Below are 8,323 nucleotides of genomic sequence, written 5' to 3'. Positions count from 1 at the left end.
GGCACACCACCGCAACTGGCAAGACTATCATTATTACTAAGTCATTTAAAAGTTTTGAAGTTCTAGCAATGCTCTGTAAAAATGCTGTGATAGAACAAAGTCCAGTGCACTCCAAATGTGGTACCCAGGCCACCAAACGTAGGTGAGCTGGTCACTGGAGAACTATAAGCACCTCTTAGTGGCCTTTAGCAGACTGTGCAGGTGTTTGTTTGCAGTTGTTAGTTGTTTCCCCATATCTATGGGGGGGGGGATTCAAGACCCTCAGCGAACACCTGAAGTCCTATGACGTAATTCTGTGCTATAGACGAGCACTGGAGTATCAAAACAGCTGACCTGACAACCAAGGTGGTTATGATGGCTATTCTTGGTTGTTAATTTAACTGCATCTGGAATTAACTAAAACCCAAAAGGCTAGGCAAACCTGTGAAGGCTTGTTGTATTTTCTTAATTAAATCATTTGAAGTAGGAAGGCCCACTATCTGGAATTTGGAGGTGGGAAGTTACACCTTTAATCCAGATCTTCTGAGGTGGAGGATCCGCCTTTAATCTGGGCCACACCTTCTGCTGGCTGCCTACATAAAAGACACCGAAGAAGGAAGGAAGCTTGCTCTCTCTTTGCCTGCTTCCTCTCACTTTCACTGTCGAGTCCATTCCTCACTGGAATTAGAGCCTGCTTTGGGATTCTAGCATATACTGAGGACCAGCTGAGACATCCAGCATCATTGTCTGAACAACTACTGGATTCTTGGATCTTCCATTGATAGACAGTCATGGTTGTACTAGCTGGACCATAGCCTGCAAACTATTCTAGTGAATCATATATGTGTGTGCGTGCGTGTGTGTGTGTGTGTGTGTGTGTACACATACATTATATATATATAATACATATATATAAACATAAATACACATATATATACACACACACATGTGTATACATGCACACACATATATACACACATATATGTACACACATATACACACACACACATATATATATGTATGTGTGTGTGTGTGTGCGCGCACACACGCGTGTATTCTACAAGTTCTGTTCCTCTAGTGAAGCCTGACCAATACAGTGGTATTAAGTGGTAAATGGAACAATAGTACCCCAGAGTGGGATATGCTATAAGAAGAGATAATTTACACCCCCAAAGCAGAACAGAAAGAAAAGATTCAAAATTGTTCTTCTAAATACCCTTCTGAATGACATGAAATTGTGAACTGATGGAGCTGTTTAGTTCTGAAATTTCCCTTTGCTATTTCAGACTGTCAAGCATGGGACAAAGAAATGGTGCGAAGGGCAGCTGTGAGGATGAGTGTGTACACCTACGTATTATGCTGGCGTGTGCACATACGTGCTATGCTGGCGTGTACACCTATGTGCTATGCTGGCTTATGCTTATGGTCAATGTGAAAATTCCTTTATAAGAAAGCTCATTTAAGTAGAATGTGTCTATTTAAAGTGAAAATATGAAGCAAACAGATCCAGTGAAAGCCATTCAGTGATTAAGTTTTGGGAAATTCCACTGTAGGCAAGACTACCTATACATCATGGGTGTTGTCAGATGTCAGACAGAATTTTTGATCCCTTTGAGGTCTGTGTGGAAATAGACTAGCACACTGACTAAACTCTAGTTTAAAGTCTGTTTTACTCTACATCAGAGTTTTAGAGCATTTTCTTTCTCTGAGCCATATGGCTGCAATGTCCTCTCTTGTATTCTGTTTGGGAAGAGATAGAGTGGTGTGACCTTTTTGGAGGAGGTATGGTCTTGTGGTGGAGGTTTTGGGGTTTCTACAGAGCCCACCCCAGCCCAGTGCTGGTGTCTTGCTTCTGCTGCCTGCTGCCTGTGGCCCCTGGGCTTTTCCAGCTCCATGCCTCCCTGATTCCAAACACCGTAATTATAAACTAAACCTCAAAAACTGCAAGCCATTCCCCAAACATTTTATTTTATATAATTTGTCTTGGCTACTGTGTCTCTTTACAATTATAATTACAATTATAGAACAGTAACAAAGGCATTACCCAACCTCTGCCCTCTGGAAGAGCCAGTATCCTAGGATATTTGGATTTCAACAACAGCCCATCAAGACCAGGGTGGCCAGCATGATCAAATTCTGGTGATGACTCTTGAGGATTATTGTTGTCCTCGAATGGTGGGAAGAAGCTAAGAGGCCTGTTCTGGTTTACTTTGTTGCTATGATAAACACAGTGACCAAGAGCAACTTGGGGAGAAAGGGGTTTATTACTCTTAATCTTACAGGCTACATACAGTCCACCATCAGGAGGGAACTCAAGTCAGGAACCTGACGACAGGAACTGAAGTAGAAACCACAGAGGAAACCTGTTCACTAGACTGATTCCTCTGGCTTCTTCTTGTATACTTGGAATTTCTTGTATACTCAGGTCTGCTTGCCAAGAGGAAGGACTAGAATTTTTGATCCCTTTGAGGTCTGTGTGGAAATAGACTAGCACACTGACTAAACTCTAGTTTAAAGTCTGTTTTACTCTACATCAGAGTTTTAGAGCATTTTCTTTCTCTGAGCCATATGGCTGCAATGTCCTCTCTTGTATTCTGTTTGGGAAGAGATAGAGTGGTGTGACCTTTTTGGAGGACCCTTTTGTCTTGCCACAGCCAGATGGACTACCCTACATCAATTAGCAACTAAGAAAACGCATCACAGACATGGCTATAGGTCAACTGATGGAGGCAATTTCTCTATTGAGATTCCCTTTTGCCAAGTGTGTCTAGCTTGTACCAGGTTGACAAAAACTACCCAGCAGAAGAGGGGTTAGCAAGGCCCTTCTTGCTTCATCTTACCAATGTATTACTTTCAGAGAAGAGGGCTCTAATTCTCACAACCCCATGACCTCACCAAGTTCCCACCTTTTAAATACCATCACGCTGAGACTATGACTTCAACTCCCCAAATCAGCACCAGCTTTCAGTCCATTGTACCTGGATGATGTTCTTGCCCGTGGCTTCTCCGAAAAGCAGCTCCTGCTTCCTCATCTTAGCCCTGGAGAGGAGTGGGATGAACTTGTCTAACTTGTTCCTGTTGGTTCTATTTGTTAAAGATGTTATCAGATCTTGCTAGGAAAAATGAAATAACATACCTACCATGTGTGTGTTTGCCACTTACAGGTCTGGAGGAATGTAACTCATGAAAAATATTTGAGTATTATGTGCTGTGGTTTTAATTAGAAATGTTAATTAAATGCATATGCTAACCTGAAGCCTCCAGAAAGAAAAAAATATTTGTAAAGAAGTTAGGCAGTGTATTTTGTGGTTTTGCACGAATGTAGACATTCTAGTTTGAAGTAGTGGCAAAAAAAAAAAAAACAAGGCTTGGAACTTAGAGGTGTGATCTCTTTAGCAAGTTTGATGTGTAGGCAAGTAAGTCATGGTTCAATTTTGTCTCAGTTTCCTCTTCTTGAAAACAGCAGAGCTATAACCTCTATACAGTTTTTTGGTTGTTTTATTGTTGTTGTTGTTGTTTTTCAAGACAGGGTTTCTCTGTATAGCCCTGGCTATTCTGGAACTCACTCTGTAGACCAGGTTGGCCTCGAACTCAGAACTCTGCCTGTCTCTGCCTCCCAAGTGCTGGGATTAAAGGCATGCACCACCACTTCCCGGCTCTGCACAGTTTTTGAGAGATCAGTCCAAAGTCCAGTGTTTTATGGACTGATGCTTGGCCACAATGTCTCTGCTCTCTGCTTCTCAGATGGCGCTGGGCTCACAGGTCACCAGGGACAGATGAAGAGGCTGCCTCCCCCAGCTCTGACTGTATAAGCAAATAACACACAGCAGGGCTGAGGACTCCAAATGCTAAGACCCTTTTCCTGTTTGTCACTCCTCTCGAGTGCTTGGCAATAATGTAAGGCAAATATCAGGAGCCCAGCGGGGAATTACTGTTAAAAAAAATTAAAAATGCTGGTGTGCTCTGGTGTAATTAAGCAATGTAATTAAAGTACTCCTGTTGAAGTCAGCTGGCAGGGGATGCAGGTCACTGTTTCAGATGTAGCCAAGGTACCAGTGTTTGTGTGCTCCTTCCGAGGTTTATCCATATTTTATGGTTTTTGTCTCATTCTGACTGTACCAAAAACACAGAGAAATGTGTGCATGTGTAGATCTGCCCCATCAGTCTGTAACTTCCTTGAGGGAACGGGTTGCGTCTTGATGACCTGCCTTTCCCCGGGGGACTACAGGATGCTAGGGAGGTTGGTGATTATCCAGGGAGTTCTCCTTAACACTGACTGGTAATATGCATATCCCCATCCAGAACTTTTTTCTGGGAAGTCTCACTTCCCACTGATGGTCAAAAGGAGCCCTGTGGTTGTAATTTTAAATAAAATTGCCTGATAACATGGGATAGTGAATCCTGTCTAAAGGAACTTCTGAGATGTCCCTGAAGCCCTCTGTGCCTCCGATCTCTCGATTTGTCAACAAACATTTACTCAGAGCCTTCTGATTGCCACTCGAAGCACTGCATACAAGGGATAGAGTGATAAGCCTGCCAGGCCAGCTCTAAGGAGGCATACACTCTAGAGAAGGACAGAAAGAGCAAAGAAGGAAGCTCATGCCTTGTGTTGGCAGCGGGTGGCATGTGTGAAGGTGACACAATGAGGAAACAGATGGTAGCAGGAAAAGGCTTGACTAAGGAACAGAGAGAAGTTGGGAGACAAGGGATCCAGGGAGAATGCTTCATGAAAGAAAAATGGCATGCCTCAAATTTTGAGGTGTAGTTGAGCATGGACATGGGGTGTAGCTGGAAGAGAGAAAAGGTCTATTTTATAGACCACAGATAGAGGGCAGGGTGATGGACAACAAGGTTGGAGAGATGAGGCAATCCCTTCAAGTGGGCCATGTGGACCAGGAACAGCATCTGAGTTTTGTCATTAGAAAGAGGAGTCTCTGAAGGTCTTGAGGAGGGAGGTGTGACATGTGGGACAAGAGCTGTGTGGTAACGCTATCACAGGAGCACACAAGCAGATGCGGGCACATGGCTTGGGAGGCTACCTTCATCGATAAGTGATGGACCCTTGCATAAGATGGCGAACATGAAAAAGGAGGTAAAGAAGGGGAGCCGAGGATGGGGGAATGAGCAGAGATCTCTTCTTCTCTGAGGCCTCCCCACCCCACCCCACCCCCACACTGCAGAACCTCTCCTACCATGGCTGCTCAGAAACTTCCCACTTGAACAAAGGCATCAGGCAAATGCACGTGCCCCTGCCACAATACAAGAAAGTTCAAACTGTGTCTGGGTTGATGGCACTGGAGAAGGACTGTGCTGCATGACACACATCCCGGATTCTGAGCCTGGGTGTAGAAGCGTTGCCTGAGTGGAATTTGGATGGTTCTGGTTCTTTTCAGTCTGAGGACTCTGACAGCAAAATATAGCCTATCCTTGTGCCATGTTTTTGGGACCCCCTTTATGCAAAGACCCCCAACACTTTGGTGACATTTTCAAATCTAACCAGAACCCTTCAGAGACCATTTGAAATCACACCTCTAAATGGATAGCGGATATAATGAGCGACCAGCATCCTTGGTTTAGAATGGAACATACTCTCGTGAGAACAGGTTGGTTGGTCTTCCAGTGGTTTCTTTGGACTCCCAAGTCCATATTACTGTGGTGGCAGACAAAGCCTATGGCAGGGATATTTGCTCACAACTGGGTCTGATTATTTGCTGGAGTCAAGATTGCAGAGACAAATGCAGAGGCCATACCTGCCCAGTAGGAACTCGAATGGGACCATATTCCAAATAGGACCCCATGAATGTGAATGAATCCACATGGGAGATTATCTCTTGGTGGCCCATTTCATCTTGTATGTGAAAACTTGGTATGATAACGACCTTTGATTCCTGGGAACTAGAATTGTGCAGAGTGCCTGACTTAGATAGAGTTTCACTGCTGTGAAGAGACACCATGACCAAAGCAACTCTTATAAAGGACAACATTTAATTAGGAATGACTTACAGGTTCAGTCTTTTACCATGAAGGCAGGAAGCATGGCAATGTCTGGGTAGGCATGATGCTGGAGGAGCCAGGAGTTCTACATCTTGATTGGAAGGCAGCTACTGTCTCCCATGTGTCTAGGAGGAGGGTCTCAAAGCCCACCCCATGGTGACACACTTCCTCCAACAAGGTCACACCTATTCCAACAATGCCAAACCTCCTAATAATGCCACTCCCTGGGTCAAGCGTATTCAAACCACCACAATGTTATTTCAACTTTAACACTAAGGCTATGTAGGAGGAGGATCTGAAGGATCCCTGGACAGTGCCTGATGTCTGACTGGATTCCATGAAACCTCCAACATCAAGGTCTTCTTTTGCTAGTTTTGCCTACCACAGCACTATCATCTGCACTCCCTGGACTGTTACCCAGAAGAGCAGTACCTTGAACACTGTTGCCCTTCTTCCCACTGCAATGCCTTTCCAGTGACAATGGCCATCATTTTCTCAACTAGACTGAGAAGGAACCCTTCCAGTATAGAAATGAAGTAGACTAGACTTTTAGCCATCAAGCCCTCCCTAGCTCCTCATCTGAAGCTTTTCCATCCACCACTTGTCCTAATTGTCTGGAGTCTTTTCTATTTCTAGGCAATAAAGAGAGAAAAGGAAGTAAAAGAGTACTAGTTTGTCCCCATCTTAGAAGACAGAGGTTGGAGTACCTTCCTATGTCCCTGAGGACCTGTGTGTTGAGGGTTTTACTATTTTGAAAGTATGTAGATTCATGGGAACATGTCCTGAGAGTAGCTTGTATATAGTTTCGTGGGCACGTGTCCTAAGAGTGCCTTGGTTGCCGGTGTGACCATGGTTTTTCAAGCAGCATCCTGCAGAGATGAAAGCTCATGGTACTCCCCATCCTGAACCTTAAAACCAGAATCTCTTCCTGCCCTAGGTAGATATATCAGAATAGCACATCACGTGGGCAAGGAATACATCATTACTTACATGTCACTGAATGGGGTAAAAAGAATTATAGAATCCTGACTGGGAACATATAGAGTAAGAGTTTCTGTCACTAGCTTTGAGACACTCTATTATAGCAGATGGGTCCACTATAAACTTGAGGTCTTTCAAAGTGGATGCAATGGGGGATGAAGAGATGGCTCAAGAGTTAAGAGTGTTCCCCCACACAATCACAAGAGACTAGAGGTCAGATCACAGAGATGGGTTTTCTGGCTTCCAGCTTAGCCAAGAAAACACAATGCCACAGTTTAGGGAGAGACCTTACCTAAAGGTAAGAGGATGCCTTCTCCTGGCCTCTATGTGTGAAGCACAAGCCATGTGCCCATAAACTCACAGAACACACACTCACATGCAAATAAATAAATCTTCACAAAAGGCTAAAAGATTTTAAAAAGCAGTGTGACAGAGTAAAAAATTAAACTGATACAGTTTTCTACAGTTGTCCTTGAAGATGGATGACAGAGCCACCACTCCAGGTGTGAGAGTGGGAGGTGGGTGGGAAGAGAAGCTGGCAATGTTCAAGAGCCAGATTCTGTAGTAGAGTCATTGGAAAGGCTGGGGCACTGCAGACATCTTAACTCTCTCCAGTGTGACTCAGGGGAGAGGCCTGGAAGGCATGAGAGGGGTTTCCCAGATACCTCTACTGACCATGTTCTACCGTTGTTGCCCTGGGAAAACCCAATCTCATGTTATTAGCCACCAGGGAAATGTGGAAACCAAAAGCTACAAGGAGCCTCTACTTCCACCCAGACAGAATGGCTACCAACAAAATACAAGCTACAGAAAATTCTGGAAGAAAAAAAGGAAACCAATATACCAATATCCACCATTGCTGGGGAGGTAACCTGGTGTGACCACTGTGGAAAATCAGTATGATGGTTCTTGGAAAGCCTCAAACCAGAGAGAAGAGCCAGCTACTTCCAAATATGTAAGTCACCACACTAAAGAGATAAATGCATATTCCTGGTTATTGATTCACGACTCACAGTGGACTAAGCATGGATTTACTCGGGGTAGATAGGGAGTTAGGGAATCTGAAAGTGACGAATAGCATCCCAACACTAGTCTTTCATTAAAGGATAAAAATTCCTGGGCAGTTCAGTACTGACCACAGACACTGTAATATATGTTTGGCCAATTCTACTGCACGTGGGCACATACCTGGCATGGGACTAGGTGTGTGTCCTATTACTTCATTGAGAGAGTCTTCCATAGTTCATGTAAGATTGGATGTGGGTAATAACATTTCCATTCAAGTACTCACTTCAAAGATTGTATATCCCAGCCATAAGACTTCCTCTTCCGAAAGTACTTCCTAAAAATGATCATTTGAGAGCAGCCA

At 44.0% G+C, this 8,323-nt stretch overlaps 1 pseudogene; it reads left to right on the top strand.

Annotated features, from left to right (window-relative positions):
- Positions 1-5,099: 5,099 nt before the first annotated feature.
- Positions 5,100-5,864, top strand: LOC110337792 (annotated as a pseudogene).
- The last annotated feature ends 2,459 nt before the right edge of the window (positions 5,865-8,323 follow it).

This window comes from Mus pahari, chromosome 20 (genome assembly GCF_900095145.1).
Source record: "Mus pahari chromosome 20, PAHARI_EIJ_v1.1, whole genome shotgun sequence".
Taxonomy (NCBI): Eukaryota; Metazoa; Chordata; class Mammalia; order Rodentia; family Muridae; genus Mus; species Mus pahari.
The sequence above is the reverse complement of the archived record's forward strand: the minus strand, read 5'-3'. Positions and strand labels throughout refer to the sequence as shown.